Raw genomic sequence first — 8,420 nt, forward strand, 5'->3', positions numbered from 1 at the left:
CCTCGTTCCGGATGTAATAGGATATCGCCACTCGGCCGACGCGAACCAAAAAAGAAAGAAAGGAATGCGCGTTCGCTATACCTCCACAAAGAAAATGGTGCCGTGCTTCTACGCAGCGCTCATCATACAGGAGTGAATTGTCTTCTTCGTTTTCCTTTTATTTTCTTGCACCCATATATTTTGCAAGAATACTATAGAGCAGAACGGACAAATGTGAACATCATTCGCTACACACTGTAGCTCTCATCATTTTTAAACCAAACCACTTAACATGTGTTCATAGGTCTTCACTAAATAGGTGAGCCGATAATGACTCAAAATGAAATGAAATCAAATAAAATAATCATTCCAGCATCGCTGGCTGCAAGCTTGGGTACCCTGCTTGGGTCTGCTGGCGCTGGAATAAAAGATTTATCGCGAGGGTACTACAATGGTGAGCTCTGCTGCTGTTTAAGTGATAAAACAGTGCGCCTGCTCGGGGAAAGGGATCGCGCGCGTCCAAACCGCGAGGCCCGCGTTGCGCTCGCACGGGGAATCGCGCGCGTCGCGTCCCGAGAACGGGTCCGCGCGCGGCTCGCGTGGGGCGCGGTTCGGGAGCACTGTTTTATCACTTAAACAGCAGCAGAGCTCACCATTGTAGTACCCTCGCGATAAATCTTTTATTCCAGCGCCAGCAGACCCAAGCAGGGTACCCAAGCTTGCAGCCAGCGATGCTGGAATGATTATTTTATTTGATTTCATTTCATTTTGAGTCATTATCGGCTCACCTATTTAGTGAAGACCTATGAACACATGTTAAGTGGTTTGGTTTAAAAATGATGAGAGCTACAGTGTGTAGCGAATGATGTTCACATTTGTCCGTTCTGCTCTATAGTATTCTTGCAAAATATATGGGTGCAAGAAAATAAAAGGAAAACGAAGAAGACAATTCACTCCTGTATGATGAGCGCTGCGTAGAAGCACGGCACCATTTTCTTTGTGGAGGTATAGCGAACGCGCATTCCTTTCTTTCTTTTTTGGTTCGCGTCGGCCGAGTGGCGATATCCTATTACATCCGGAACGAGGACCTATCGCTTTGCGATCGCATACAAGAGTGAGCCATCTTTTGACGATGGTAGGATAATTATTGACCTGAGGAATAATATGGATTTATGTGGTTGTGAGAATAGACTTTGTGTTTGTGAGTGTGAAAATGTGAGTGTGCGTCTGCGTATGTGTGCGCGCGGGCGCGCGCGCTTTCCTGAACCAGGGATCCCACTTGACAAGTAAGTTCTTTGTGTGTGCCTGTTCATGTGACACGAGTGATACATTTATGTACTATTGCGTGGAATAGTGGCTTAAAAAATAAGGGTAGCAGCGCTTGCATTGCTATCTGTAGGATAGACCGAGAGCGTTTTTAATGGAATTACCTCGCGAACCTGGTGAAGTCTTCGTTTTGGGCAGGCTATTTTATGAGAGCCGGTCCTGTTGCGATGCATTTGATACGCTTTCCTGAAGCAGCGTGCTTTGTTCTTGTAGTGTGGTTTACGCCTTTATCAATAGAAATGAATAGAAGTGTTTGTTTGTTTGTTTGTTAGTTAGTTAGTATGTATCTGTCGCGTTCGTAGCGCTGTTCAAGCGCTAGCCGCGTAGCGATTAGCGGTGATTCTCCGATTATTCCTGAGCGGTACGACTTAAGCCTTTTCCCTGCTCACTTAAGCAAATTTGTGTATCCCTGTCCTGTGACACAAATGCGTGTAATTTTTCGCGGTTCTTTTCTTCTGTCACTGCTTTTACTCAGAATGTAGGTGAGGGGGGAAAAAGTCAGCATCCAGGTAGAGCAGGAGAAAGCCGCTCGGTAGAGGAGAGTTCATGAGAATGGAATTTGTTTGTTTTTTGTTATATATCGTTGAGTGTCAGTATTCACTAGAGGTGTGCGAATATTCGAAATTTCGAATATTGTTCGAATATTGTTGATATTCCAACCCTATTCGTATTCGAAAATTTGATAATCGAGAAATTCGAATATTCGAAAATTTCGAATAATGGAGCACAAGCGCCAGCATTCCCGCTAAATTGAACAGAATTCCAGGTATTGGGATTAATCTTGCGAAAATTCCACGTTTGGCACGTCCTTAGCGCGATTTCCAATTGGAATCGGACTTCATGTGCATCCAGCAAAACCGCAAGTAGGCTTCACAGCATGCTTCCGCGCATTGCGTGCAGCCAACTTTAAGGCACAACGTCTGGTAGGCTGCCTAGCCGATTTGATTTTTTTAATGTGTGCTTTCGTTATTTTTTAAAAGATAGTACAGACTCGAAGAAGTGTTTGTTTGTTTGTTAGTATGTGTCTGTCACCTTCGTAGCGCTGTTCAGGCTTTATTTTCTTTGCAAAAATTCAGACTTTATGGTATTAAGCTGTTCGAGTAGAAGTGACTTTCCGTGCTCGCTTAAGATAGATTGTGTATCCCTGTCCTGTGCTTTCTTCACGCAGGGCCAATGCAAATGAGTATTTAGCATTATGCAATAATTATCTGATAGCAGAAATGGGTGTCTTTGTCACAGTTTATTAGCGTGTGCGTCGTTCTTTTATTTATTTTTTTCTCTTATAGCTATGCGAGCAAAAGTGCGTGCAATATTTCGCTGCTCTTTTCTTATTTTCTCTACTTTTTATGTAGAAGAAAGCCTCCTGCGTAAAAGCTGAATAGTGTTCTACCAGTGGAAGTGGGGTTGTTTGTTTGATTTTGTAGGGTGTTCGATATCTTGACGAAGTAAGCAGTGCTTAATTTTGAAGGTTTTTGAGCAGAAATGCTGGTATCTGAGCACGGAGTAGAAATTTCTATATTTCTCTGCTCCCTAAGAAAATTTGTACGTCGTTTTCCAAGCAGACCGCGTTTAGTTTACGCAAAATAGAAAAATGAAGTTGTGTATGCTCTATGATGATCCGCCGCAGGCTTAGGCCTTTTCCCCGATGAGCAGTGTTTTGTATGCGATGTCGCATGTCTGGACTTGTTCAGTAGTGTTGCAATTTTTACTCTTCGCTAATATCTTGTTGCTGTCGTCTTGGGTTAGACGTTGAGCTTTGTAGCGACGTGCGGTAACGCTACGATTATTCCTGAGCGCACCGCGTGTTTAATGCGTTGTACTCTGTGCGTGCGTGCGTGCGTGCGTGTGCTTTTTTCCTGATTTGTGACGTTCTCGTGGCATGTCTGGACTTGTTTAGCAGTGTTGCAATTCTTCCCGCTGCTAGTATGTTGTTGGTGTCATGTTGTGCTAGCCGCGTGGCGATGTGAGGTTACCTGAGGTCTTAAGCCTTTTCCCTGCTCACCTAAGGAAATTTGTGTATCCCTGCCCTGTGCTTTCTTTACGCAAGGGTAATGCGGCTGTGTATGTGGCATTATGCAAGAATTATCTGGTGGCAGAAATGGGTGCCTTTTTCTCAGTTTATTGGCGTGTGCTACGGTTTCTTGCAGTTACAGCTATTGGAGCACAAAAGCGTGTAGTTTTTCGCGGTTCTTTTCTCCTTTCACTGCTTTTACTCAGAATGTAGATGAGGGGAAACAGTCAGCATCCAGGTAGAGCAGGAGAAAGCCGCTCGGCAGAGGAGAGTTCATGAGAATGGAATTTGTTTGTTTTTTGTTATATGTTGAGTGTCAGTATTCGCTTTCCTCGATATGTTGAGGAAGTCAGCCGTTATAGGTATTTGTGCAGAAATGCTGGTATCTGAGTGTGTGGAGTAGAAATTCCTATAAAGCACCTCTCCTTGTGCATTCCTGAGCTGCTGTGTGTGCGCGCGTGCTTCTTTTTCCTGGTTTGCGACGTCATGATGGCATGTTGGGTCTTGTTTAGCAGTGTTGCAATTTTACCCGCCGCTATTATCTTGTTATTTGTGTTAGCCGCGTAGCGATGTCCAGTGACTCTGCTATTATTCCTGAGGTCTTAAGCCTTTTCCCTGCTCACCTAAGGAAATTTGTGTATCCCTGTCCTGTGCTTTCTTTGCGACAATGCGTCTGTGTATGTGGCACTATCAGATACCAGACATGAGTGTCTTTTTCTTGGTTTATTGGCATATGCTTCAGGTTTTTTAAGTCAAGCACAAGTGCGCGCAATTTTTCGCTGCTCTCTTCCCCAAATCACCGATTTTACGCAGAAGAAAGTCGCATGGTGCAGCTGAGAAGAGGGTTTCTCTGATTGTCTGTTAGATGTTGTTAGGAGCTCGGTATGTTGAGGAAGTCAGCTGTTAAAGGTATCCGTGAAGAAATGCTTGCATTTGAGCACAGGATAGGAATTCCTGAATTCACGGCACCCTCAGTGTAAATTAATGATTTTGTATGTGAGTCTGCTTCACTGCATGACAAGGCTGAAATGGGAAGAGAGAAAAAATTGGAGCGCTTCATTAATAGCGATTCAAGTAATAGGGCAATTATAGTTTCCATAGAAAGTAGAATTTTAATGAGCTTCTAAAATTATAGTTTTGTAGTAGTGTTTCTAAACTGCAATGCAAGGTATAAAATCATTAATATGGTAAGAATGCCATCATGTTCCCGTAAAGGCGTTCTGTCTTGTGCTTTGGCGTGCGCGAATGGAACTGGAGGTGATGTTGAGTGGTCTCACTTATTATTTTAAAAGAGCAGTGGTAGTTTACTGTAATTCTAATGACCATGATGAGCCTTTGGGGTGAAAATCGTTAATATGCAGGGTGCTTTTTTGTTGAATTTTAATGAGAGAATCAATGTCATTCAGAGTAGGACAAAGGAAATAATCTTGCGATTCAATAATTAATAGGAGTCTTTGCCGGTGTCTTCTTCAGACAGGATGTGATGATGTCACGCAGTCTGTAGCAATGCGTTGACTGTTACTGAAAAAAGTGTAGCAAAATGGTGTGTATTCCCCTGGACAGATTTATGATGAGCACTGTTTTTGAACAAGAGGAGTGCGTGTGCTTGGAAATAGTTTGATGCTGGTTTCCTTCTTTGTTCCTTTTCGCTTTTTCCCCCTTGTTGTCTGACAAACATGCGCTGACATGCCTGGGCTTGTTCTGACATGCTTTCCTTCTACATGTAGTTTTTTTCTTTTTGTACAAGCAATATTCTTGACGATAGTGCTGCCTTGAATGGGAATAGTGCTATTCTTAATACTTTTGCGACTCATTTAGTTCAGAGAGTAACCGCGAGGGGGACAGGTGTGTGACTTTATTCAGGAGGAACAAAGCATCATTATTCAATTATCTACCTGGCTCTCGGGTGGGATGAGCATGTCTTGCTGCACCATTTTTTCCCTGTACAGTAAGACTTTGGGAATGAAATGCTATAATCTCCTCTTTTCTATGGTGCTCTTCTGCAATAGTTCCCTACGCAATCATTATAGTAGAATAAAGGAAATAATCTAGGGATAGTGATTCAATAAATAACAGGTGCCCTGTCTAGAGCGTACGCGTCCTTGAGCCACGCACCTGCATGATGACCGCATACCGAGAGACTATTGTTTCAGGTTGACCTTGTCTAGAGGAGCATTAGTGGAAAAAAAACTGTGTAGCCCTGAGACAATAGGATGCCGACACGACCAATGAGGCTGGCCTGCAGGGGGCGCAAGGATTCACTTCTCTCTTGGACACTGACGGGTGTAGACACGGTAATTATGATCCTGGCGTTGGCCGTCAGTGGAAGAGCGTAGCTTAGGTGGGGTTCTGTCTGCCTCTGATGGGGTGTGGATGTATGGTTCGTCACTGGTGAATGGTGTTCGACGATGCAGGTGGATTTTGTGACGAGCGGATTTACAATGAGGGAATGCTGTGAACGGGAAAAATGATGGTGAGTGCCTTTTTCACTCTGTTCAAGTGTTCGTTTTCCTCTGTTGCCCAACAGTCGTGCGAATTTGTCCTGACGTGTCCTGACATGCCCCGATATGCATGCTTTCCTTTGTTAACGCTTTGTATTTTGTCTTTTTTTGACAAGGAACATTGTCGTCTTGACGATAGTGCTGCCCTGAGTTCTGCGCGCGTTGATTTGTTGAGTGCCTAGTCCTCTTATTAGCCGTTGATGGAGTTACATGTTAGGATGTTTTGTTCTTTTGCAAGTCTCATTTAGTAAGACTTTGGAATTCCTACGATCAGTTTTCATGCATGGTGCTCTTCTGCAATAGTTTCCTATGCAATGGTTATAGAAGAATAAAGGAAATAATCTTGGGATAGTGATTCAATAAATAATAGGTCCCCTGCTAGAGCGCACGCGTCCTTGAGCCACGCAGGTGCATGATGACGTCATACCGTGGCTTCACTGCAGATTGACCAAAGGAGCATTAGTGGAAAAAAAAAACAGTGTAGCCCTGAGACAATAGGATGATGTCTGGACCAATGAGAACTGCCAGCAGGGGGCGCACGAATGCTCTTCTCACTTAGCCTCACGACCAATGAGAACGGCCAGCAGGGGGCGCAGGAATGCTCTTCTCTCTTAGCCTCTCGCAGGTGGCGGTAGGAGCGCGCAGAGGGCGCTACGAGCGCGCGCATGCGTAGCACCCGTAGAGTGGCGCTTACGTCAGTCCACCTCTGGCTCTCGTTGGGAGAAGACGTGCGGTCGTTCGCTCCGTCGTCACTTGATCCCTGGCTGTCGACGAGAGCAGTCGCATCGGTCTGCGCTCCTACTGTGGTGAGGTGATTTGTTGTGTAACTAATGATTTCGCCAACTTTGTTCCCGCTTTGTTTGCGATTTTCGTGCCAGTGCTGGTTGCTGTTGTCCGGGCATTCCCGCCATTTTCTATCATCTTCTGCCTTGGGACCGGGAGTAGCGCTGGCGTGATTCTTAATAATTTTGTTGTGAGATTAGTTGAGAAAGTAACCGCTAGGGGGTGCAGCTGCGGGGTTTATACAGGACAAAAACCATTACGAGTCAGTTTCTGCCTGCCTCTCGGATGGAGCAGTCGCATGGTTCTGCGCTCCTGTTCTGGTGGGCTCATTTGTTGTGTAACTAATTTTTTTTGTTGTTAGCTATTGATGGTTTGCGTACTCTTGCTTTCCCAGCCTCTGTATTACGAGTGTTTTTCTCCTTGCATGTCCAGAGCTGTCCTAACTTGCCCAGACATGCCGTGATGACGTCACAGCTGACGTCACAGGATGTCCGGAACTGGTGGTCATAGCTGCGATGCTTTGCAACCTGCTTCTGTGCTCCGTCACCCAGCGACGGTCAGCGGCCTTTCCGGACCGCTTTCTTCAAGATGGCGCCGTTGATCTTCAATTAAACTCCTTCTCTCCACTCTATTTCTATCTATTTTTTTATTTTTTATGGACTCTCATGGTGCACAACGCTCAGCTGGTCTGGACACGAGTTAGACTTTCCCCAATTAGTGTGGTGGCTCCCTGGAGGGTGCTGATTAATGTGGGGGGTCCCAATTAGCTCTAATTGCCAATTAAATCGTGTTCAGGCCAGTTGGGCGTTGTGCACCATGAGAGTCCAGTACTTACTACTGCATGTTTGGCGTTGTGGATGAGAATATTCTCAATATTTTGTACAAAACTTCGTTTTAAAAATTACTGGTGGATGTTTTCAGAGCTTATCGGATAAAACCAAAGCCGTACCGTAGACATGTGATACCACCATCATTAATGTGCCGTGTTGTCCCGTCATACTGAGATAATAAAAAGTTACTGTAGTGGCAAAATAGGGTGAAGGCTGTTCAAGCGTTGGAGGGTGTGTGCAGTAAATGAGAAGGTTTGCGTACCAAAACAAATGTGCAGGTACTATGATATGCATGTAGACCAAGCAAGTAATTCACTCTGCAACATATAGTGATTTCATGGAAAGGACACAGCTGTGCAACATTACCATAGCAGTCTGTCAGCACTTTAGACTGTGGAAGCTGGGAAACGTTAGGAAACATGAAGTGACGAAGACAGGGAACATACGAAATGAACAGAGATGACACATTACACATCTGACATGAATAAGTTATGCCTTTTTTTTCATAGCACGGTAGCGTATGCTGTTTTTTACAGGGCTGCAGTGCTTTTGGAATTGCAAACACAGCATCCTGTGGCACTTAAACCTCAATTTACATGTATACGTGTGTGTGATGTAAGCAAGTAGTGACAGGATGGTTTGCGTATGATCAAGATGAGGTCAAGTGAGTGTGTGAACACCGGTATTGGATATTTTTTTAGTTAACCCCTACGCCGTCTACATATTCGCTGTCGGTGCGCCATATGTGCTCTGCAGTTCCGGGCCGAAACTACGACTTACATGTTGACTACGACTACATTGTTAGCAACACTTTCACCATAGGAACACCCTTCGTTGCCGTCTGCTCCAGATTGGCTGTAACGACTTTTCATTTGCCGCTCTCCTTGGCCTTGTCTTGCACCCCAACCAGTGGGCTGTCACTGCTGCTCTCCTCGGTTTTCTCCGAGTCTCAGGGCTCGTGAACTGCATTCGACGTTGTTCTAGTATCTC

The 8,420-nt window shown here is 44.8% G+C and overlaps 1 long non-coding RNA gene across 1 annotated transcript; it reads left to right on the forward strand.

The window, feature by feature from the left end:
* Window positions 1-3,167: 3,167 nt before the first annotated feature.
* On the forward strand, window positions 3,168-7,231 carry LOC135375964 (uncharacterized). The gene is made up of 2 exons (XR_010417456.1): window positions 3,168-6,623; window positions 7,033-7,231. It is a non-coding gene; the product is annotated as an uncharacterized LOC135375964 (long non-coding RNA).
* Window positions 7,232-8,420: the final 1,189 nt, after the last annotated feature.

Source organism: Ornithodoros turicata, unplaced genomic scaffold (genome assembly GCF_037126465.1).
Source record: "Ornithodoros turicata isolate Travis unplaced genomic scaffold, ASM3712646v1 ctg00000960.1, whole genome shotgun sequence".
In the NCBI taxonomy this organism is placed as follows: Eukaryota; Metazoa; Arthropoda; class Arachnida; order Ixodida; family Argasidae; genus Ornithodoros; species Ornithodoros turicata.